At 42.7% G+C, this 25,847-nt stretch overlaps 1 long non-coding RNA gene across 1 annotated transcript in view; it reads right to left on the bottom strand.

The window, feature by feature from the left end:
• Positions 1-25,396, bottom strand: part of LOC112607226 — a 31,076-nt gene extending 5,680 nt beyond the window's left edge. Inside the window, exon 1 of the long non-coding RNA XR_003115755.1 lies at positions 25,281-25,396. This is a non-coding gene — a long non-coding RNA (uncharacterized LOC112607226). The remainder of the gene's footprint in view (positions 1-25,280) is intronic.
• Between the last annotated feature and the right edge of the window lie 451 nt (positions 25,397-25,847).

Below are 25,847 nucleotides of genomic sequence, written 5' to 3'. Positions count from 1 at the left end.
AGTTAGTTTTTCAACCTTTTGTCCATCTTGCCCTCCCCCTTCTCATAGTCCCCAATTTCTGTTGTTGCCACATTTGTGTCCATGGGTACCCAATGTTTAGCTCCTTCTGATAAGGGAGAATACGTGTATTTGGTTTCCTGTTTCTGCATTAATTCACTTAGGATAATAACCTCCAGTTGCATCCATGTTGCTGCAAAGGATGTGGTTTCATTTTTTATGTCTGCATAGTATTCCATGGTGTGTATGCACCATATTTTCCTTATCCAGTACATCATCCATTGGCACCTAGGTTGATTTCATGACTTTGCTATTGTGAGTAGTGTGGTGATGAACATATAAGTGCATGTGTCTTTTTGGTATAAATAATTGTATTCTTTTGGATACATACTCAGTAATGGGATTGCTGGGTCAAATGTTTGTTCTGTTTTAAGTTCTTTGAGAAATCTCCAAACTGCTTTTCACCGTGGTTGAACTAATTTACATTCCCACTAACAATGTATAAGCATTCTCTTTTCTCTACTGACTCACCAGAATCTATTGTTTTTAGATCATTTTTTTTTTTTGAGATAGATCTTGCTGTGTCACCCAGGCTGAGTGCAGCAGCATGAACATTGCTTACTACAGCCTTGACCCCACTGGCCTCAAGCAACTTTCCTGTCTCAGTTTCTTGTGTAGCTTGGACTATAGGCATGTGCCACCACACCTGGCTATTTTTTTTGGTCAATTTTTATATATTTTTTCTTTTATTGGAAAGATTAAGTCTCATCATGTTGCCCAGGGTGGTTTTGAACTTCTGGAATCAGGTGACCCTCCTGCCTCTGCCTCCCAAAGTGCTGGGTTTACAGGCATGAGCCACTGCACCTGGCCTTGACTTTTCAATAATAGCCATTCTGACTGGTGTGAAATAACATCTCATTGTGATTTTGATTTGTGTTCCTCTGATGATTAGTGCTGTACAGCACTTTTTTTCATATGTTTCTCAACCACTTACATGTTTTCTTTTGAGAAGTGTCTGTTTATGTCATTTGCCCATTTTTCCATGATATTATTTGTTTTGTTTTGTTTTGTTTTTTTGCTTGTTGAATTAAGTTCCTTATAGATTCAGGATGTTAGACCTTTGTCAGATGCATAGTCTGCAAGTATTTTCTCTCATTCTTTAGGTTGTCTGTTTATTCTGTTAATAGTTTCTCTTGGTGTGCAGAAGTTACTTTGTTTAATTGGGTGCCACTTGTCAACTTTTGTTTTCATTGAAATTACTTTTGAGGACTTAAACTCTTTCCCAAGGCCAATGTCTAGAATGGTGTTTCCTAGGTTTTCTTTTAGGATTCTCATAGTTTGAGGTCTTACATTTAAATCTTTAATCCATCATGTGTTGATTTTTGTAGATGGTAAAAAGTAAGGGTCCAGTTTCATTCTTTTGTATATGCCTAGCCAGCTATCCCAGCACTATTTATTGAGTGTCTCCTAAAAGAGGAGAGTCTTTTTCTTACTGTTTATTTTTGTTAATAACAGATTGATGTAGGTGTGTGGCTTTATTTCCAGGTTCTCTCTTCTGTTTCATTGGTCTATGTGTCTGTTTTTGTACCAGTATTATGCTGTTTTAATTACTGTAGCTTTATAGTATAGTTTGAAGTAGACTAATATGATGCCTCTGGCTTTGTTCTTTTTACTTAGGGTTGCTTTGGCTATTCAGGCCCTTTTTTTTGGTTCCATATCAATTTTAGGATAGTTTTTTTCTAGTGCTGTAAAAAACGTTAGTAGTTTGATAGGAATAGCATTGCATCTGTATTTCACTTTGGGCAGGATGTCCATTTTAATGATACTGATTCTTCCAATTCATGAACATGGAATGTAATGTTTTTCCATTTGTTTGTATCATCTATGATTTATTTCAGCAGTGTTATGGATATTTTATCTCCTTGATTAGTTACATTTCTAGGTATTTTATTTTTTGTGTGGCTATTGTAAATTACATTGCATTCTTGATTTGGTTTTCATCTTGAATGTTATTGATGTATAGAAATGCTACTGATTTTTGTACATGGATTTTGTATCCTGAAACTTTATTGATGGCATTTATTAGTTCCTGGAGATCTTTGACAAAGTCTTCAGGGTTTTCTAGGTATAGGATTATATCATCCATGAGGAGAGATAGCTTGACTTCTTTTTCTTATTTGGATGCCTTTTCTTTCTTTCTCTTGCCTGATTGCACTGGCTAGCACTTCCAGTGCTATGTTGAATAGGAGTGGTGAAGTAGGCATCCTTGTCTTCTTCCAGTTCTCAAGGGGAATGCTTCCAGGTTTTGCCCATTCAGTACGATGTTGGCTGTGGGTTTTTCATTGACGGCTCTTATGATGGTGAGGTAAGTTTCTTCAACGCCTCGTTTCTTGAGGGTTTTTATCATGATGGGATGCTGGATTTTATTGAGAGTTTTTTCCATATCTATTGAGATGATCATATGGTTTTTGTTTTTAATTCTTTTTATTTAGTGAATCACACTTATTGATTTATGTATATTGAACTGACCTTGCATACCAGGAATAAAGCCTACTTGATCATGGTAAATTAACTTCTTGGTATGCTGTTGAATTCAGTTTGCTAGTATTTTGTTGATCATATCTACATCCATGTTCATCAGGGATATTGTAGTTTGTTGTTGTTGTTGTTGTTTCTTTTCCAGGTTTTGGTATCATGGTGATGTCAGCTTTATAGAATTAGGGTGGAGCACCTCCTCATTGATTTCTTGAAATAGTTGCAGTAGAATTGGTACCAGATTTTCTTTCTATGTCTGATAGAATTAGGCTATAAATCCATCTGGTCCAAGACTTTTCACTGGTAGGTTTTTAAATACTGATTCCATTTTGGAGCTCCATGTTAATCTGTTCAATGTTTTAATTTATTCCTGATTCCATCTTGGGAGAGTATGTGTTTCCAGGAATTTATTGATTTCCTCTAGATTTTTTAATCTCTCTGCTTAGAGATGTTCATAGGACTCTCTGAGAATCTTTAGTATGTCCGTGGGATTAGTTGTATTATCACCTTTGTGTTTCCATTTGTGCTTATTTGGATCTTCTCTCCTTTTTTCTTTGTTAATCTAGCTATTGGTCTAGTGGTTTGGCTTATCTTTACAAAAAAAAATAACTTTTGGTTTCACTAATTTTCCTTGCTAGCTTTGGGGTTAATTTGTTCTTGTTTTTCCAGTGTCTCTAGGTGTGATGTTAGATTGTTAATTTGAGATTTTTCTAGCTTTTTGAAGTAGGCACTTATTCTTCTTTCCAAACTGCATTTGCTGCATCCCAGAGATTTTGGTTTGTTGTATCTCTGTTTTTATTTATTTCAAAGTTTTTTTAAAATTTCTATCTTAATTACATTGTTTACCCAAAAGTCATTCAGGAGTCAGTTGTTTAATTTCCAGATACTTGTATAGTTTTGAGAGATATTCTTGGTATTGGTTTCTATTTTTATTCCACTGTGGTCCACGAGTAGAGTTGGTGTGATTTTTTAAATTTTTTATGACTGCTTTATGGCCAAGCCTGTGGTCAACCTTGCAGTATGTTCTGTGTGCAGATGAGAGAAATATATATTCTGTAGTTGATGGGTGGAGTATTCTGTAGGTGTCTATTATGTACAACTGGTCAAGTGTCAAGTTTAGAATTTCTTTGTTAGTTTCTTGTCTCAATAATATGTCTAATGCTGTCAGCAGGGTGTTGAAGTCTCCCACTATTATTGTGTGGCTATCTAAGTCTTTTCGTAAGTCTATAAGTTTTTTATTTTCTATTTTTTATTTCAGTAGTTTTGGGGGAACAGGTGGTGTTTGGTTGCATGAATAAGTTCTTTAGTGGTGATTTCTGAGATTTTGATGCACCCATCACCCACATAGTGTATACTGTACCCAGTGTGTAGTCTTTTATCTCTTACCCTCTCCTCTCCTTTCCCCGAAGTCCCCAATGTCCACTGTGTCATTCTTATGCCTTCACGTCCTCAGAGCTTAGCTCCCAATTATGAGTGAGAACATATAATGTTTGGTTTTCCATTCCTGAGTTACGTCACTTAAAATAACAGTCTCTAATTCCATCCATCTTGCCGTGAATGCCATTATTTTGTTTCTTTTTTATGGCTGAGTAGTATTTCATGGTGTGTGTGTGTGTTTGTGTGTGTGTGTGTGTGTCACATTTTCTTTATCCATGCTTTGATTGATGGGCATTAGGGCTGGTTCCATATTTTTGCAATTGCAAATTGTGCTACTATAAACATGCATGTGCAAGTATCTTTTTCATATAATGACTTCTTTTCCTCTGGGTAAATAGATACCCAGTAGTGGGATTGCTGGATCAAATGGTAGAATTACTTTTGGTTCTTTAAGGAATCTCCACACCGTTTGCTATAGTGGTTATACTAGTTTACTTTGCCACAAACAGTGTAAAAGTGTTCCTTTTCACCACACCCACACCAATATCTACTATTTTTTTATTTTTTGATTATGGCCATTCTTGCAGGAGTGAGGTGGTATCGCATTATAGTTTTGATTTGCATTTCCCTTATAATTAGTGATGTTGGACCTTTTTCCACATGCTTCTTGGCCATTTATATATCTTCTTTTGAGAAATATTTATTCATGCCCTTAGCCCACTATTTGGTAGGACCCCTCGGTTTTGTTTCTTGCTAATTTATTTGAGTTCTTTGTAGATTCTGGAAATTAGTTCTTCGTTGGATGTATAGATTGTGAATATTTTTCTCCCATTCTTTGGGTTGTCTGTTAACTCTGCTGACACTTTTGCTGTGCAGGAGCTTTTTAGTTTAATTAAGTTCCACCTATTTATCTTTGTTTTTGTTGCATTTGCTTTTGTGTTCTTGGTCATGAAGTCTTTACCTAAGCCAATGTCTAGAAGGGTTTTTTTTATGTTATCTTCTAGAATTTTTATGGTTTCAGGTCTTAGATTTAAGTCTTTTGATACAGCTTGAGTTGATTATTGTATAAGGTGAGAGATGAGGATCCAGTTTTATTCTTCTATATGTGGCTTGCCAACTATCCGAGCATCATTTATTGAATAGGGTGTCCTTTCCCCACTTTATGTTTTTGTTTGCTTTGTCAAAGATTAGTTGGCTGTGTTTGGCTTTATTTCTGGGTTCTCTATTCTGTTCCATTGGTCTATGTGCCTGTTTTTATCCCAGTACCATGCTATTTTGGTGACTATGGCCTTATAGTAGAGTCTGAAGTCTGGTAATGTGATGCCTCTAGGTTTTTTTCTTTTTATTTAGTCTTGTTTTGGCTATGCAGGATCTTTTTTGGTTCCATATAAATTTTAGGATTTTTTTTCTAGTTCTGTGAAGAATGATGGTGGTATTTTGATGGGAATTGCATTTAATTTGTAGATTTATTTTCACAGTACTGTATGGTCCTTTTCACAATATTAATTCTATTCATCCATGAGCATAGGATGTGTTTCCATTTGTTTGTATTGTCTATGATTTCTTTCAGCAGTGTTTTGTAGTATTCTTTCTAGAGGTCTTTCACCTCCTTGGTTAGGTATATTCCTAAGCTTTTTTGTTTTTGTTTTTTGGTGGGCTTTTATTTGCAGCTATTATAAAAGGGGTCAAGTTCTTGATTTGATTCTCAGCTTGGTTGTTAATGGGGTATAGCAGAGTTACTGTTCCGTGTACATTAATTTTGTATCCTAAAACTTTGCTGAATTCATTTACCAGTTCTAGAAGCTTTATGGATGAGTCATTAATGTTTTCTGGGTATACAAACATATCATCAGCAAACAGCGACAGTTTGACTTCCTCTTTACTAATTTAGATACTCTTTATTTCATTCTCTTGTCTGATTGCTCTGGCTAAGTCTTCCAGTAATATGTTGAATAGAAGTGGTGAAAGTGAGCATCCTTGTCTTGTTCCAGTTCTCAGGGGGAATGTTTTCAACATTTCCCTGTTCAGTATAGTGTTGGTTGTGGGTTTGCCACAGATGTCTTTTATTACCTTAAGGTATGCCCCTTCTATGCTGATTTTGCTAAGGGTTTTAATCATAAAAGGAGGCTAGATTTTGTCAGATTCTTTTTCTGCATCTATTGGGATGATCATGTGATTTTTGTTTTTAATTCTGCTTATGTGGCATATTATATTTATTGACTTGCAGATGTTAAACCATTACTGCATCACTGTTATGAAACCCAATTGATCGTGGTGGATTTTCTTTTTGATATGCTGTTGGATTCAGTTAACTAGTATTTTGTTGAGGTTTTTTGCATCTATGTTCTTCAGAGATATGGGTCTGTAGTTTTCTTTTTTTGTTATGTCCTTCCCTGGTTTTCTCTACCCTGTGGAATAGTGTCAATAGGATTGGTACTAATTCTTCTTTGAATGTCTGATAGAATTTAACTGTGAATCTGTCTGGTCCTAGACTTCTTTTGTTGGCAATTTTTCAATTACAATTTCAATTTTGCTGCTTATTGTTGGTCTCTTCCAACTTTCTACATATTCCTGGTTTAATCTAGGATGGTTGTATACTTCCAGGAGTTTATCCATCTCCTCTAGGTTTTGTAGTTTATGTACATAAAGGTGTTCATGGTAGCCTTGAATAATCTTTTGCATTTTGGTGGTATCAGCAGTAATATCTCTTCTTTCATTTTTAATTGAGTTTATTTGAGTCTTCTCTCTTCTTTTCTTGGTTAATCTCACTAATAGTCTACCAATTTTATTTATCTTTTCAAAGAACCACCTCTTTGTATTAAAAAAAAAATGTGAATGCTCCAATGTTGGGTACATATATATTTGGAATAGTTATGTGTTCTTGTTAAATGTAACTATTTATCATTATGGGTCCCTGATCTCACTGTCCTTTTTTAATGTGGTCGCTTTAAAGGCTGTTTTATCTGATATAAGAATAGACCCCTTGCAATTTTTTTTTCTTTTTGCATGATAGAGCTTTCTTCAACCCTTACTTTGAGCCTGTGGGTGTCAGTACTTGTGAGATGGCTGTCCTGAAGACAGCAGATGAACAGGTCATGTTTTTTTAGCCAACTTGCCACTCTGTGCCTTTTGAATTAGGTGTTTAGACCGTTTACTTTCAAGATTAATGTTGATATGTGAGGTTTTGGTCTTATAAAGTTATTAACTGATTGCTTTGTAGTTTCTGTTGTGTGGTTTCTTTATAGGGTCTGCAAGCTATGCACTAAGTGTGTTTTTGTGGTAGCAGATTTCTTTTCTTTTTATATTTAGAACTCCCTTAGGGATCTCTTGTTAGACTAGTCTAGTGGTAACAAATTCCCTTAGTGCTTGCTTGTCTGGATACACTTTTATTTCTCCAAGAATCAAAAATTCTTGATTGGAATTTCTTTTCTTTAGAAAGCTAAAAATAGGCCTCCCATCTCTCCTGACTTGCAAGGTTTCTGTTGAGAAGTCAACTGTTATCCTGCTGGGGTTCTTTTTCCATGTGATCTGACCTTTATCTGTAGTTGCCTTTCAGATTTTTTCCTTTAGCATTAACCTGGTGACTATATGCCTTAGCGATGTTCATTTTGTGTTGCATCTCATAAGTCTTCTCTGGATTTCTTGTATCTAGATGTCTACCTCACTAGCAAGATTAGGAAAATTTTCTTCAATTATTTTCTCAAATATGTTTTCAAGGTTATTTGCTTTTTCTCCTTCTCTCTCAAAGATTTTGTTTTAAAAAAATTCTCTGTATTTTTGTCTGGCTGAGTTAGTTCAAAAGACTGGTCTTCAAGGTCTGAAATTCTTTCTTCTGCTTAGTCCTTTCTATTGATAAAGCTTTACATTGTATTTCAAAATTCCTTGAGTTTTTCTATTCCAGAAGCTCTGATTGATTTTTCATGTGTTTATCTCTTCTTTCCTTTGCTGGATTGCTTTGAAAGTTTCTTTGTGTTGATTTTCAACCTTGTCTTGTATCTCATTAATCTTTCTTGCAATCTATGCTTTGAATCGTTTATCTGTCATTTCTGAGTTTCCATTTGGTTTGGGACCATTGCTGGAGAGATAGATAGTGTGATTCTTTGGTGGTGTTACTACATTCAGAGTTTTCCTGATGGCCGAATTCTTGCACTGGCTTCTTCTCATCTGCAGATACTGGTACTTCTAATTTTTTTAATTATTTTTGTGCAGATAGGATTTTTTTCTTTTTCTTTCTTTCCCTAGAGTATTATTTTTTTCCTTCCTTTTCCTTTCCCCCCCCCAAGGGGTGTGACTGTAGAGGATGCTGGGTAGGGTCTTTTGGCTTTGCTTCTATAGCCTTATGTACTTCTTTTGACAGGTTTTGTATTGGGCTATGCCATTTAACCTCTAAGCCAATATACGGCACTTATAGATATGAGCCTGTTATGGCCAATATGGCTGGGGGTATACTTTATTCTTGTTTTCTGACAGAAGATCTCTGTTGCCTCTGGGCTAACTCATGGAATGCACAGTGGTCTGAGCCCCCTACTCAACCCCCGGGAGGGCAGGGGCCACAAAAGACAGGGCCAGACTGGGCAGGTCCACCTACATCAGGTCTCCTGATGGCAGGCACAAGCACCAGCACTGAGGGAGAATCCAGTGGGTGGCCACTAAATGCCTAGAGGTGTACCTATGCTTGGAGCTGAGAAACCTCCTCAGCACCAAGGTCTCTGCATGGGGATGGGGGCAGCCTAAACCCCATGAGAGCAGGTGATCCAGATGCCTGGGGATCTGCCTGGACATGGAGCACAGAGGGCCCCTGCAGCCAGATCTCTGCACTGAAGGGTTGGAGCGACTCAGGCTGCTGATGCAGTCAAGCAGATGTTTCAAATGCCTGGAGATCTGCCTGGATGTGGAGCAGAGAGGGACACCCCACCCTATACCAAGATCACCACACAGGAAGGGAAGGATGGGTCAGGCTGCTGATCTAGGTGAGGGGGTGCTTCAAATGCCTGGAGATCTGCCTGGGCATGGGGCAGAGAAAGCCCTGCTGCACCGTGATCCATGCCCAGGAATGGTAGAGTGGTTCAGGCTGCTGGTCCAAGCAAGTGGGTGTTCCAAATGCCTGGAGATCTGCCTGAGGGTGAGGTGGAGAGGGCCCCATGCACCACGATCTTAGGGGAGTAGGCTGGGGCACCTAGCAATGTCACATGCAGACTGGTTCCAGGTTGCCAAACTGGCCCTGGCTGCAAGTCGCACCACCCAGGAGAAACTGCAGCTCTAGTAGCTCTCCTCCCACCCCCAGGTGCTATGGGAGAAGAGGACAACTCTAGCACCTACTGCTGAAGCACCTTCCACAGTTCTGGCTGTGGAGCCTCCTATCCTGCTAAAGAGCAGGTGATCCAGTCTCTGGCCCGAGACTAAAATGCCTGCATGGCCTTGCTGCTAGGCCACCAAAGAATGACTGACTTGTTATGCTCCTGGATTAAAAATGGCATCCTGCTCTCAGTCCCGCTCTGGAAAAATGCCTGCAGCTTTTCCCAGTGTGTTTCCCTCACAGCCTCTCCAAGCCTCTCCCCAAGTTAGTTCCAGGGCTTGGAAGAAACAAAAGTGCCCCCCCAACCCCTTAGCCTGGGTTCCTTGGATCCCCAGTGGGAAGGTGAGTCACAGACGGAGGCTCTTTTCCTCTCTTGTGTACTAGGCTTCATCCACTTTTATCAGCCAGTCTCTTTTATTTTGGGGGCTGTTTGCCAGTGTTCTCCTCCCTGGGATCTGGGATGTCCTTCATGATTCCAGTGGATTCTCATTTTCTGTCTTGAATTAAAGCTGACATGGCTGATCTTTATGTACTTTCTTGCTATTTCCAAGTGGCTGAGGCATGCTAAAAAGCCTCTAAACCACAACCTTGGGAGGAAAAAACCTCAACTTTGTATGAAAGTTGCATGGTATTATCTCATCCCCTTTAGGAGACTGAAAGCCCTTGAAAGCAGAGCCTGTATCTGTATGTGACACACAACACTTGAACACATTAGTGCTTAATATGTACTGAATGAGCACATACTAATGCATGCATGGACTCATATACTTGTATGAGTACCATACCTTGCTCACTAAACACACAGTCATTCATGGAGACAAAAGCATAAATAAATCACCATATAAATCAATCACTTAACCATGCATTTACAATGTGCTCATGGTAAGAGCTGTGCATTTGTAACTGCATGCCCATGTGTATTGATGCTTGAAAAAAAAGAAAAATGAACCCTTTGAACAAATGGGCAATGACTCTGTCTCTCTCTGAGTGCTTCAAGTCATCCTAACACGGGCGCCTGTATGAAAGAAAATGAAAACCCTGGTGTTGCTCTGAAAAGGCCAGGTCAGATGAAAGAGCTGCTGGGACTGGAAGAAATCCATATGCACTGGCTACATCTGAGGACTGGGGCCAAGACAGGCTGCCACTGATGGAGTAAAGAAACCCAAGCTAAGAATGTGCTTAGAGGGAAGAGAAGTAAACTACAGACAATTCCAGAATGACTCTAAATGGCAAACATCCTCCCAAATATACAGCAAACAACAGTGACATGGCTGATGTGTAGAGCTGTGTGTGTGTGCTTGTGTGTGTGTGTGTGTGTGTGTGTGTATTCAGGGTGGAGAAGAATACGAGAATGAATGAATGAAAGAATTCAGGGCACCCTGATAAATTCCCCCAGGGATAAAATCCAAAGCATCTGCTTCTAAGAGATAAACAGAAAGCTCTGCTCCTCAGAGGCATGGCCAGTGGCTGAACACAGAGCTAATCTCCTCTGCACTGGGTCCCAGGCACCGCGGCAAATGTGTGTCAAAAAAAAAAAAATGGAGGGAAAAAAGAGAATCTCACTAAAGGCAGTTATGTGAATTCAAATATTCTTTGCAGTTTGGATGAAAGCAACCAAAATTGATGTTGTTTCAAAAAGACTAGAGGCGCCAGAGCAGAGAAATAGATTAATTTTGGCTGTGGAGATGAAGAGGACTCCCTGGCTAACAGGGTGGGGCCCGGCCAGCTGCCAATGAGCATGAAAATGCTGTACGTTTTCCAAGCACTATGTGCTCCTCCGTGTGCTTTTCCATTTATTGTGCCGTTTGATCTTCCAAGCACCAAGGTGAGTAAGCAGTACCGGGGTTGTTACTCCTCTGCCATGGAATTTAGCCGGTGCCCAATATCTCCCTAGCCTGGAATCCATCTCCATTATGACCAGTCTGTGACTTCAGGGCAGTGCTTCTCAAGCTTTTATGTAAACATCACCTGGAGTATGCACATATTGAAATTCAGATTCCAACTCCACAAGTGTGGGATAGGGCCTGGGATTCTGCATTCTAACATGCTCCCAAATGAGCCCCTTGTAGGTGTGGAATCATGTAGCTTTGGACACCATATCCATGAGTGCTGGGTTTCCATAAAAGTCAGGTTATAAGCTCTTCATTTGGCCAGACATTTTTTAAGCTACTAAAATCCTAGGCCGGATGTCACAAGTAGATTCCGGTTAGGACTGAGTGGTCTTTAGCTCCCAGATGCATAATCACCTGCAGAAGACACCTTCCCAATCCCAACTTAGGACCCTGGAAAAGTCCCAGCCCCTCTCTGGATTTCCATTTCTCCATTTGTACAAAATCAAAGCACATCCTCTCCTAGGCCCCACATGAAGAAGCCCAGAGAGGATTTCTTGTTTGGATTTATTTGACTGCGATGAAGCCCCCCAAAAAGTCCTGGAACACTGAGACTCCATAGAGAGTTCATTCCCATCAACATACAAGGAAAACGTGAAGAACCTCAACATACTCCATCACCATCTTTGTCCCCCACCCAGGGTGGGAGAACAGGCACGTTACCACCATCCAGTCTTTCCCAAGAATTACGGAATGCCAAAGGAGGATCTTACTCGGCCTCCCAGAGCAAGGTAAAGATCAATCCCAATGCCCTGATTTGTGACCCTACACAATAGCATTAAGAGTACAGAGAAGGTCCGCTCCAGACCCTGTTTGCCTGGGTATCACCAGGGAAGGCTGCAGAACAGCAAAGCTTTGCTGCCTGATCCTTCCTCTGGAAGCTTCATCCCAGAGGGGCACCCACTAGGTGCCAGCCGGAGCTCTCCTGTATGAGGTGTCTGTCAACTCCTGCTGGGAGGTGTCCCCCAGTCTGGAGGCACAGGGATCAGGGGCCTACTTGAGGAGGCAGTCTGTCCCTTAGCAGAGCTCGAGTGCTGTGCTGGGAGATGGGCTCAAAACCACGATGAGATATCATCTCATGCCAGTTAGAATGGCAATCATTAAAAAGTCAGGAAACAACAGATTCTAGAGAGGATGTGGAGAAATAGGAACACTTCTACAGTGTTGGTGGGAGTGTAAATTAGTTCAACCATTGTGGAAGACAGTGTGGTGATTCCTTAAGGATCTAGAACCAGAAATACCAATTGATCCAGCAATCCCATATACCCAAAGGATTATAAATCTTCCTACTATAAAGACACGTCGCACACGTATGTTTATTGCAGCACTATTCACAATAGCAAAGGCTTGGAACCAACCCAAATCCCCATCAATGATAGACTGGATAAAGAAAATGTAGTACATATACACCATGAAATACTATGCACCATACAAAATGATGAGTTCATGTCCTTTGCAGGGACATGGACGAAGATAGAAGCCATCATTCTCAGCAAACTAACACAGGAACAGAAAACCAAACACTGCATGTTCTTACTCATAAGTGGGAGTTGAACAATGAGAACACATGGACACAAGGAGGGGAACATCACACACTGGGGCCTGTCAGCTGATGGGGGACTAGGGGAGGGATAGCACTAGGAGAAATGCCTAATTTAGATGATAGATTGATGGGTGCAGCCAACCACGATGGCATGTGTACACTTGTATAACAAACCTTCATATTCTTCACATGTATCCAAGAACTTAAGTATAATTTTTTAAGAAAGAAGAGTACAGAGGAAAGGCCAGTTCCCATCTAGCCCCCTGACTGACTAAGCACAATGTTTGCATTCCACATTAAAGCATATTCTACTAAGTCCTTTTCACCCTCAGAAATGTCTTTCTCCAACTATAAACATTCCTGGGAGGACTGTTTAATACCTTTGAACCTTAATCATTTAACAAGATCAAGGGAATTTATGTATTAGATTTCTTGTAACAACCGGCTGACACAAAGACATTCCCAGAACAGGGTGAGGGACAGGTACAAGCAGTAAGAGTGGACCCCTAAAAGCACCCATGAGAAGTCACCAAAGACTACCATTGCCTACTTCTCCGCTTTGCATAAAACCAGACCTGTTTCTACGTTTCCACCAATACTGCCCGAGAAGCCCTGAGTCTCTGGATGGTCTTCAGAATTCACAGAGATGCCCTGTTCAGCCACAGCCTTTCTTCTGCCCCACCCCACCCATGATAAGGATGAGCTATGCTTGTTCCAGCTGTGCAGGAGACTCCCTGCTGTTTCAAAGCACGTGGCTTGGGGATGAGGAGATGCAGTTCCCTGATGCTGCAGCTCAGCACTGCACAGGCACCCTTCATGCAGCCTGTTCTCAGCGGGCCCACTGAGAAGACGAAGAATGAGAACTCCAACATCCTGATTCCCCACTCCAGGGCCTACTGCCTTGGCCTCAGAGCCAGCCCCAGATGCCCTTCAGAGACTGCGAACCTCCAGGAAAAATTAAATCCTCACAAAACACCCTTTAATTTTATCCACTTGCCTTAATGAAGGTTCTGGTATTAATGACCTCGGAGGCTTTTTGTCTGACAGTTCTGCTAGTAACTAAACCCTGTGCTATTTCCCCCGCCCAACAGCCTGAAATCTCAAGCGTCGCCTCTAATCTTATTTTCTATTTCTGGGCTATATTACATTAGCACCTTTTTATTTCTCCTGGCATGTTTGACAGTGAGTTCAGGCTAGTGAGAATCATCTCTTTGTGCTGGCAAATAGGGATTGCATCGGCTGTTTGAGAATAATGACTTATAGTTAAAATTACCCCCAGGATGTCATAATTACATGGTTGCAGCTTTCTTCTTTGACAAGTTGGAGAGGCGGAGTTCAGGTGGCCTACGGGAAGCTGCTTGGGGTGGAGGAGAAAGATGGATAAACAAATGTGTACCCAGAGCGCCCAGGAAGCTTGAGGACCTAGAACAGAGGCTGAGGCTGTGGCATGCTGTGAGCAGGCAGGAAGGAGCTATTCAGCCCTATCTGCCCACCTCCTGCACGCACACATGCACACACACACTCCTTCTGCCCACCCAGAGTTAAAATGAAAGGGCCACCACACTAGCTTCACTGAGGGTGGCATGATTTTCAGGATCCCCCAGACTCCCCAAAGCCATGAACGTCACACCCTATGGGCTTTACTGCAGCATCTGAAATTTACAAATGAAACATCCCTTTGTCCTACCTCATTAAACAAAGGTCTCCGCTGAAGCCAAGCATTATTTGGGAGATTTGGGAGGGGTTTCATCATTAACATTAACAGTCGGTTAGGTTAACTCATGGTATTCTGAGACCAATGTTTTCACGTTGGCTTTTAGGAGTGAAATAAACATTCTTTTCTGTGAACCGCACGGCAGAAGACAGTGGGTACATGGCGCTGCGGATGAAACTCTGCCCACTCAGCTCCCGTCCCACCCCACCCCACCCCGGGCACTTCCAATGGGGGAGGCTGCTGGGGTTCTGGCCTGACAGCCATGCTATCTAAGCTAGTAGCAGGGCACGGGGGGAGAGCTATGGAATTGATGAGTTTTGATATCCAGAGACTAGGAAAGACAAATGTTGAAACGCTGATTCCTGTGAAGGTAGGAGGAGGTCAAAGGGCAAGGCCCTGCCACCTGCCAGGATGATGAAGGTCGTGGGCCAAAGGGAAATGGTGAAGGGTCAAGAAACAACTAGAAATAAGACCAGAGATGAGAGAAGCATACCCTAGGAGGGGACAAATCACACCAAGGGGCCGGGACAGCCTAGTGGTTGTGAACGTGGCCTTTGGCTCCATCACCCGAGTGATGGAATGAGACCGCATAGACCCGAGTGTTGGCGGGCAGATTACTTAACTTCTCTGTGACTCGGTTGCATCATTTCTAAAATGAGAAGGATCTCATCACCTAAATGTGTTAGTACAGGTGAAGTGCTGAAAACAGTGGGGCCCGTGGCTTGCCCTTAATAAGCAAATGATATTAATATTATTTTCATGTAGCTGTTATTGTTAGAACTTCTCCCCCAGACCCCCAATTTTTATCTTGCTCCTCTCCCTTGGAAGTCTCCAAAATGCTGCATCAGTCCCTGAGGAAGGGAGACAGGGGAATATTCCAGGGGAGATACAGAAGGTGAATTGGTTGAGTGCCAAGGAGCCGCACTGAGGCGTGAATGAGGGGATCCCAGGTATTTATCTGTCAGGAAGGTAAGTAGGAGCCATGAGGGGCACTAGGAAGTGAGGTGGGGGCACATGGGAAAGATGATTTTTTAAGCACGACTTCTAATCTGTGTAATTACTGCCGTTGGGCCAAGGTATAAGTCGGGAGGAACCTTGTACCCCGTATTTTTCTTGTTGTTGTTGTTTTGTCTCCATTAGAGAGACCTTGAGACCTCCCTCAGGTTTTGAAACAAAATTACATTTTTTTCCTGCACAGCGCCGACTCAGCATGCAGGAATGAGGCTGCATCACAGCCTCCCAGGATTGTCAATTGAGGCTCCAGCAGACACAAGTGTGCATCAGGCTCTTTTTGCAAATGACACTAATTAATGTGGGGATTAATGAAAAAGCAAATGCACTTCGGCTCCTTGATTAAAATCCTAAATGTTCTCCCAGACACCCCCGCATTTCCACATGAGCTTTGGCAGCCGCTTGTGCTGGGACAGCTGTCTGACAAAAGAAGCACCTCACATGGTCCGCAGTCTCCGCGCCAGGCCTGTCACTCCAGCTAACCCGCCACCTAAGGACCTGGCCCACGTTTCAGCGGGTCTCAGATCATGGAGGGTGCAGCTACAATCAGCACAGAGACAGGAGGCAAAGAGGTGGTATGGTCTCACGCAGGAATCCGGAAAACACAATCGTAAGGCCAGCTTTCTCTTCTACTAGTCAAGGTACCTAAACTGAATGTCCTCCACTGTTATAATGACACTGCCCCATGCACCTTACAGGTAATGGGAAGAACTGTGGCAATGGGTGCTGAAGAGTCTTTAAACCCCAAAGCATTGCACAGATGTGATTATTTGGATGGTACTTGGAGACACAGAAGGTGGGGAAAATCGATCCTGCAATGCCGTGGAGCCCAGTGGAAGTCTTGGTAGAGTAGAAGGGGAGAGTCTCTGTCTAAAGTGGAGGTCAGGTGAACACTAATTTCTCTAGTGACAGCTGTACAAGTGTGGGACTAGAGACAGTCCCAGACCAAGCCAGACTAGCCCTTTTTCCTGACAATGAAAATGCTGTCCCCACAGAGACCTTCCTAAGCTCGCCCTTCCCTGATGCTGCCCTGAGGACCCCAGTCCACAGGGAGCTCTGCCCCCACTCATTGCAAGTGGTCTGTTTTCTTTCTTCTGTGTAGATGTCTTTTTACCTCTCATGTGCAGTAAGATCTCTGAGCCTCTGTCTGCTGTATGCTGTTCATTTCTTCATGTCTGAATGCCCCTGTGACACCAAGTGCATGGCCTGGTGCATATAGTAGTCTAAAACGCAGATATTAGCCAATAGCCTGAGCTGTTCTCCTTCATTCTCGCAGTACCTGACTGTATAAGGATGCCCTGGCTTCTCCGTTTCCTATGATCTGCTTTGCTGTAGCTCCTTGCCTGCAGAACCTCGTTGAAAGCTTGACCCAATGCCCTTACCAAGATGCCTCTGCTCCATCACTACAAAGGCTGGGCTTGGGGCAGGAGATTGGGCAATGGCTGTACACAGGCACAGAGGTCCTCTTCTCTTGAAGGAAGTGATCGCTTTCCCCCACTCATTCACACCCTCCAGAGAAACAACTAGGACAAAGCTTTGCAGTGTGGACATATGAGGAAGTGGTCATTGAAAGATGTGGCCTCAGGTCAGCTGACCTAGGTCATGATCTCTGTATCATTATGGATCATTCTCTTCATCTCTCTGAGTCTTAACTTCCTCATCTATAAAATGAAGGATGTAAGCCAGGTGATCCCTGCAGTTCCTCCCACTTCTAAGATTCCTTGACTCACCAAGGAAGATGGGAGGGCAGCCAGAAGTGACATGAACCTGGGTTAAACCGAGTCTGTCCCCACACGTTGGGGCTTTATTTCTGCAGAATTCTCCATCCCAGTCCCTTTCCTAACCATGGGCAAAAACAGCTCAGGCAGCAATGAAGGTGTGACTACAGCTGAGCAGTTGGATTTAAATCCCACAGAGCCATGGTGCTGGGAAGAGGGGCTGCCCTGGCCAGTCTATCAAAAGACCATTCCAACCAACTGATGTCTTATACATTGGTTTACACACATGCCCTTTATTGTGTCAATTACCCATCAGTAACACTGCTGAAATCTGAAAAAGTGTTACTTATGAAGTTGTGCTAAGAGAACATCTGTTTATTACTTATTTTTCATCTTTTTTTTTGAGAAGGAGTCTCGTTGTCACCCAGGCTTAAGTGAAGTGGTGTGATCTCAGTTCACTGCAATCTCTGCCACCTAGGTTCAAGTGATTATCTTCCCTCAGCCTCCCAAGTAGCTGAGATTACAGGTGCGCACCACCACTCCTGGCTAATTTTTATATTTTTAATAGAAACAGGTTTCACCACATTGGCCGAGCTGCTCTTGAACTCCTGACCTCAAGTGATCTGCTCTCCTCAGCTTCCTAAAGTGCTAGGACTATAGGCGTGAGCCATCACACCTGGCCTTCCCCATCATTTTTGCAATATCACTTTGCTATTTGTATACAGGCCAGAGGAAGGAGAGGATTGTGGAGAAGGCTTTATCTACACTCACATTCTCTTGCTTCGTTATGGCTGTGAAATAAATTACATGATACTCTGAAAAAAGAGGGTCAACCCCTTTTAGGGTTGGCAGCTGGTGTTTAAATCCTGATTTTGCCTCTTTCGAGATGTGTGATTTGGGACAGGTAACAATTGCCCTGATCCTCAGTTTACTCATTTGTTAGTTATTTGTTTATTCATTTGTTAAACTCATTTGTTAGATGACATTTATACCTATCAGATATGGTTGTGGTCTTCACAACCACACACTTGGCCCCCAGCATATTGTAAGTGCTCAGTAAATGGTAGTATAGGGATAAAAGTAGAAGCCAGAATTGCATGTGGAAGTCAGACCAGGGCCACCTTAAGTTTTACCCTCCTTCTGAGTTTCAGCCTGTTTTTGTGAAAAATTTTAGGTCACTTTCTTTTAAATGGAATACATCTTAGAAATTATCCTTCAGGATCAAAATTATCATGGGTGACATATTAGGGTCCAGCATTAGCTAGGCCGGCTCCAAATCTGATATTCACAGGCTTCTTTGGGTTGCATTTTTTTTCCCGTAATACAACCTCTTGCTCCGTATCTTCTAAAGTAGGACCTTATACCCTGTGCTCCCTGGCCTTCCATACCATGCTGCCTCCCAGGCCCCAGTTCCAGGCTGTGACCCCTCTATTCCAGGAAAATACAAACAGTCTGCTGTCTTGGCATCTTAAAGTTGTGTCATAACACTCTTGAGATGGCAATTTCTTTTCTGTTGTTCAGTTGAATACATTTTTAAAGAAGATTCCCTTGGCTGCTGGCTCCTTGCTTTTCTTTCTGGTTAGATGCAATAACTACAATCTTTCACGTACTTACAAGTCAATTTTCCTTTAATGATGATTTTACCCGCTTTGAAGCTTATCAGAAGGAGGGTTCATGCACCTCGGGTCTCGGCTTGAAGCTTTCAGTGGGCCGCGGCAGCTGTTCTATAGGCAGTTGCACCTGTTTTGAATGTCATCAATGTAATGCTAATATGCAAAGTGATTTGCGATGCAAGAAGCCAGAACCAACAGTGAAAGAACTGTGTTTAGGATTGTAAATCACTTCCCCATCAGCTGCTGAGCTTCCTTTGGGATTCAGCTGAAGAGGTTCTGCAGGCAGTGGGACCCTGTGGCATTCCCTCTACTAACTTCTGTTCTCTGAGAGAGGGGTTGAGAGGGACCTTGTTAAATCTGGACAAGAAGGAATTAGAGGTGGTTAAAGTGGAATAGAGACCATAGGTGGAAGGAGGGAGGAAAGGAAGGAGAGCACATATGATGCATAAGGCCCCAAAGAAACTTGCTGAGATCTGCTTTAGCAATGGCTGATGATAGCATTTGCAGAGGTTTGAATGGAGAGTTACAGAAGGGCTGCTCTACATCTTCCCAGGAAGAAAGGTTCCATTAGGGTTCATTAGAAATAAAGTCTATAATCCTCATCTCAAGCAAGCTTCCACTTCAAAGTTGCTCTTGTGACTTTGAATTAACCTATTTCCATTAGCAAAACAGGAGGGGTAAAAGTTCAGGGTGCAGAACGAACCGGTGATAGCCTGGCTAGTTCAGAAGCTGAACTTCTTGACTTCTGTGGTCCTCCTAAAATGCAATCAGGGCATGGCTGCCTCAGTGGACAAATCTGTAAAACGGATCCAATCAATTTAATAAGGGGTCAGGCCTGGAGAGTTTCCCTCTAATGAGAGCTTTGCTGTTTATTAGGGCCAAGCTCACCTCCTTTCTTTTTCTGAGGAAGAATGTGGCTGGATACAGCATAAAACAATACACAGCACAGGACATAGCTCTCAAACCACCACCCTTTATGTCACTTAAGTTGCATGCTCACCACAAATTCAAAATAAGTCTGGAACTAGGATGGAATACTTTAGGCTCAGGCATAGAATTCACACTGGGTTTGGCAGTGCTGGTAACCCAGAATTTTTTGGAAAGTTGTCAGAGAAGATTTGGGTTTGGTGTGACAGAGACAACAAGCTGAAGAGGGCAGGCAGAGAAACTACCTTATGTCTAAGCTGCTCCTACGCAAGAGTTAAATGATGGTTGCTGTAGTCCATCAGCTTCCTGGGATAAACAAGGTGGGGTTAACTGCTACATGCAAGATGCCCGTCAGCATTCTGCCCCCGCAAGAGCTTCTGTAACCATTAAGAGCTAAATAAAAGCATGAGGTGGCTTATCTCAAATGCAAGACATTGGTGCTTGAGTGCTGCAAGATTTGCAGAGAAGAACTTGTAGTAGGGGAGGGAAAGAGGAAGTGAAACCTGATCTGAAATCTGAAATGTAAAGAATTAGAGTGGAAGTAGGGGAGGGCATTTTGGGTAGAAAGAGTGGCATGAACACAGTGTGGCGATAAGAATGAGCATCACACCTCAGGGAGACATGCGGAGGGCAGTGCAGCCTAGAATGAGAGAGGCCTTGGTTGTGGGGGAGCAATCAGGGCAGACTACCAAAAGGGTCATGGAGTCACCATGCAACACAAAATTAGAAACCCTAAACCATTGGTCTCAGTACTGTGGGCCTGAGACGCAGAGTAGGGCATGGGGTGGGGCATCTAGTCACAGATTTACCGCCTCAACATGCAAGTCTGTTCCCGTAGCTGCAAATAGTCTATTCTAATCAACACTAGAGGGGGTTAGCCGCCAGCATGTGAACCCTCAGGTGTCTGCGGCAGGGCAGCTGCCCCAGCGCCACACACTCCCAAGCTGATTCATACTTGTGTCTGGTGACACCTGGGTCTCATCTGTCCTGACAACAACAATGAGAATCACCCAGACAGTCTGTGCAAGAATGTCTCCTAGTCCAATTTCTGGTGTGATTGTTTTCAAAGCTGCAATAGAACTCTAGTCCCTCCCGGATTTCTTGAGGAGAAAATAACAGTTATTTACTTATTGGGTCTATTAAAAATGCACCCATTATCTGAATGCCTCTAGGCAACCGCACAAAAATATATTTTTAAAAAGATGAGAATCCAATTAAGCAGAGATGCAGATGCTCCTGCAGCAAGTAGGCCAACCAGGCTGTTCCCTGAAGGGTGGATGAGAGCCCAGGAGGAGGATACCCTTGCCTGCCAGTCAGTGCACCCAGGTTTCTCTAAGCCAGAAGGGGAGGAGCTGCAGAGATGCAACCATCCACCCGGTGGTTTCCGATTCTCCTGCTCTGTTTCTTGCCAGCCTTGGACTTCTACAATAGCACTCAGACTGGGCTTAGTGTCTGTGATGAGGTCAGGAAGGAATGCAAGGTAGCTGAGGTAGAAACACCTAGGTCGGAGGTTTGGAAAACGCTGTTAATTAGCTGCCTTGTATGTTATTTTGGCTTCTTGCTCAGCCACAATCTGAAACAGTTTTACAGTAGACTGTACTGTTCCTACAGAAATCTTGTGAGATAGGTAGTGATCGTGCCAAAACTCGCATCTGATGATGTCACTCCCTACTGAAACTCATCCCGGATTCCCAATGCTTTAGGGTCAAGATCCCTCCCTCACATGGTATGTGTGGCACTTGGCGGTCAGATTCCAGCCTAATTCTAATTCTCCTCACACACACACCCCAACCCTACTCTAGTCACACACAACTACCTGTAGGTCCTCAATCTGTTTCCAACTAGTCTACACATCTAGGTCTTTAAAAGCTATCTTATCTCTATGTTATCAGTATCGTACCTTCTGCAACTGGACACTTTTTCCTCACCCTTCAGGTCGGCAGAGGCGCCACCTACTCCTGGAAGACTTCCCTGGCCTTCCATTCTGGAACAAGGGCTCCAAGTCCTGAAGAATCTGAGCGCACTGTATTGTGACCTCTTGCTGACACGTCTGTCTCTCTGGTCAGAACATGAGTTACTCAAACAGAAGGTCTTGTCATTCTGCTCAGGGGTCTCCATGCCTAGCAGAGAGCACCAAAGCTAAAACAAAGTCTTCCTCTAAGACCTAGTACTGAACCTCGAGTTCTTGAAACCTCAGGCTTTCCTCTCCTGTAAAATAGACGTTATAATATTAACTGCTGCCTCATTTAAAAAACTGTGAAGATGTAGTGAGACATTACATAGAGACAGCAAACCTGAGCATCTTGTGCCTGGTACGTGACCATTGTTGACAAGACAGAAGGAACAGGTACATAGCATATGTCATTGACTTTTTCCAAAGAAGAGACCGAGCTCAGAAAAGCGAACTGACTTGCCTGGAGTTGCACAGTAGACAGGAAAATGGCAGAACTAGAATACAAACCTGGCCTCAGCTGGCATCAAAACCCTTCTCATTTTCTGTGCCATTCACAAGCTCTGCAGACCGGAGATACAACTCACTAGCTGATCTCTGCTGAAATGGCAAACCCAAGGCAAAGGCACCTCCTCTCCAGGAAAACTTAGACTTTTGGGTCCTGCTGGCTGAAGAATTCAGAAATCTTTCTTCACCTTGATTATCTATGGCCGTGATTCCCGAAAACATTTGTTTGTTTTCTGTAGACACAGTTGTTTATATCTGGGAAACAATTTTGTTTACTGGAATAAGCAATGGACTGGGAGTCAGCTACTACCCAATAAAACGGCATTATTTAATCAATTCTTTCCTGACGCTTCCTTTTCCCCATTGCAAAATGAAGATTTGGGAATGAATCACCTCTATGGTCCCATCCATCTCTAAACATCTGTGTTACATATGTGAAATAAGACAGCTAATGCATCCCAAAACCAAATTGGTCTTGAATTGCCCATTCTACCAAATAGCACACATTTCTGCTTCCCTCCTTGAGTTTCAATTAGCAGCAGCTGTGAGTTTGTTGCTGCTCTCCACCAAGGTGAGGTCACAGTGGTGAGGTCAGCTAGGGAGAAAACATTCGTGTCAAATACAGATGGTTCAAGCCTCCCTAAGCTCCTCAGTCTCCTGGGGAGGGAGAAGCAGGTGCAGGACATGTAACCTGCACTTTTCCCCAGCACCCTGCTCAGAGGCCAGCTCTTCTCTGCTCCTCAGGTCCAGTGAGGGGATTATCCTGGAAAAGGAAAGACTTAAGAGAACTAACACCTCCCATCAGCTACACTGCACAACATTGATTCGACTGTGGGCCCAGCAATTGCTACTAAGAGACCATTCTCCACGGGGATAGCAGCTGTGGTTGCATTAACTGTCTCTGGGTTCAAGCGATTCTCCTGCCTCAGGTTCCTGAGTAGCTGGGACTACAGGCTCGCAACACCATGCCCAGCTAATTTTTTTGTATTTTTAGTAGAGATGGGGTTTCACCATTTTGGCCAGGATGGTTTTGATCTCTTGAACTCGTTATCCACCCATCTAGGCCTCCCAAAGTGCTGAGATTACAGTTGTGAACCACCATGCCCAGCTGACTATTCCAACCATTTTAAGCATTCTCTTTTCTATACTATTGATTTACTTTTCCATATTTCTATTTTCACACATGATGTTCTATAAGCTAATGAATTATTTGTGTATCCACATTCTTTACCACACCATATGTTTCTTCAGGGCCTAATACAGTACCTAACCTATAATAGATATTCTTAAATGTTCATTGATGTGTATAAGATACAATAGTAATATTACTATGACCACCACTAATTACTACTATTTTTGGAATTTTCATTAGCCAGGCATTATGATAAGTGCCTCATGTGTATTTCTTCAGTTTTTCCTCAAAACAATGTGGAAGTATCATAGATGTCATCTCTAGTCCGTTATCTTTCACAGATAATGTATTGTATAAATTATTACTCTCTTCCACTTCTCTCTCTCTCTCTCTCTCTCTCTCTCTCTCTCTCGTACACATCCATGCAATCTTATAAGCCATCTTGGAACCTCATTTACTATTTTTAGGGGTTCATAATCTGACTTAGCTATCTCACTTCTGTATTCCCACTGTACCCTGCATATGTCCATGTAAGTGCATCTTAGTCTAGTATAACTATTGATTTGGTTGTTTGCTTCCTTCTTTAGAAATTCCTTGAAGTCAGGCATGGCCCCTTCCCTTGTTTATCCCAAATGACTGTCATGGTGCCTATAATATAATAAGTGTTAAATAAATATGTATGGTAAAAGGAAAGAAGAAAGGAAGAACGGAAGAGAGGAAATAAGAGAGAAAGAACAATATTTTCCATGGACCAGGTGAGTTGGTTCATGGAAAACAGTCAAGCAAAGGAAAAACAGCAAATCAGTGGGCATATTTGTGTCTTTATAGGTAGCTTCTAATAAATCTGGACATTTATAACTAGTGAGTTATCAATCACTTGCTATATGACAATCATCCTCATTTTACAGAGAAAAAAACTAGGGAATCTTAGTGAAACAACCATCATATTCTCAATTGACCTTAGACAAAGAACTCTTTTACTTCTATCCTATTGCTTTAACTCTTGGATACAATACTTCTCACTGACAACCCCACTGGTCTCTTGCATGCCTTATCTCTCCAAGCAAAAGTGGGCAGGACCAATGAAAATTGTGTATGTATCTATTTATTTAATAACATTTCTTACTATCAGTTCTGTTCCAGGTCCTCTACCAGGCACTGGGGACACAGGGTGCAGTCCTGTAACAGCTTTCCAGAAAGGCAATTATACACCATTTTTGTGCAGCCTACGATTCAGATCATCCAAAGTTAGCACATGGTGTTAATGGTGGAACCACCTGTGTGCTCAGGTAGCCAATAAAGCTTTTAAACCTACTTAAGAAGCAAGGAAAGAGAAAGAATAAACGCCTGAAATTGAATTGGCCTGGGATTTTAGCCTGTGATTTGGAGTGACTTTGGGGGAAAACAAGTTAGGCATAGACAAATAAATGTAACACGTGTCCACATGATTTTTCCCACGTCATATTAAACAATCATTTTATCTATGATAAATGCATTTCCAGAGAAAATCTCCAGATTTATTAGAAGCCATTTACAAAAACCAGGCAACTTGCAGTTCCTACTACCCACATTTTGTTATCTGACTTGTAGCCAACCTCCTGCAGATCCCAAAACTCGTCATGTCCCTAAGACACAGAGGGAAATGTGGGCGGTACTCACAACTCCCCATGGAGGAGAATACTCAGAGTGGTCCCACAGTCCTCCCTGGATCTCTTTGTCCATCTTTTCCACTAATAGTACAATGCAACAGGTGTATCACCCTCCTCCCAGTTCCCAACTTCCACGCGAGGCCATTCCTCACGGTTGGTCTAGTCCCCAAAGAGCCACTCGCTAACTCTCAGCTGGTTAGTTTTATAGGATCCGCCAGGTTCCCATTTAGGCTGAGGAGAAGGAAATCCAGCTCCTTTGGGTTCAGAAGCAAGCCCTTTCCGCCCCCGACCCTGCCGCCCCATCTAGAGGCACTGCTTCTCTTACCCTTCACCCTGTGACCTCTCAGACACCTGTGGGGAGGTCCCAGGCAAGTATCAAGGGGTCACCCAGTACCTGATACCCAAAGCGCTCCCCACCCACCTGGGCTCCTCAGACAGCAGGAAGGGGATTATAACCTGTAATTTCTCATCTCGGTTAGCAGGTGACAGGCTCCCATAATATGGCATCCATATGGCGTCACCCCTTCTGTTGAGCACAATTTTAGGGCAAGATTCATACCACTTCTCTCTGTGCTCAAAATAGATGCCCAAAATTGGGATAGAATTTACATAAGTTGGCTGAAGAGACTGTGTTCAATTAAAAAGCTTTTGTTGCCAAGGAATTTTTTTAGTTGATACATATGCTCCTTTATTGCAGTCCTTTGAGGGGAAAGATTGCGGCACTCTCTCTTCTCTCTCTCCGTCTTCCTCCTGCTCTGCCTCCCCCACTTAGTAAATAAGGAGGGGGGTGGATATCTCCCCAGAAGCCTGAGTGAGCAGCAAATGAAGAAACTACCCATATGGAAATAACAGGAACCCTGGCCCATGAGAAATAGAAGCCAGTGATGCCCTCTTGCCTAGCCTGGGGCAGTGCAAGCCAAAAAGCTCCTCTCTGTGTGTATTCTGGCCTCTGCCCCAGAAAGAATGGGTCCTCCCACTTGCAATCACC

This window comes from Theropithecus gelada, chromosome 14, assembly GCF_003255815.1.
Source record: "Theropithecus gelada isolate Dixy chromosome 14, Tgel_1.0, whole genome shotgun sequence".
Taxonomy (NCBI): Eukaryota; Metazoa; Chordata; class Mammalia; order Primates; family Cercopithecidae; genus Theropithecus; species Theropithecus gelada.
The sequence above is the reverse complement of the archived record's forward strand: the minus strand, read 5'-3'. Positions and strand labels throughout refer to the sequence as shown.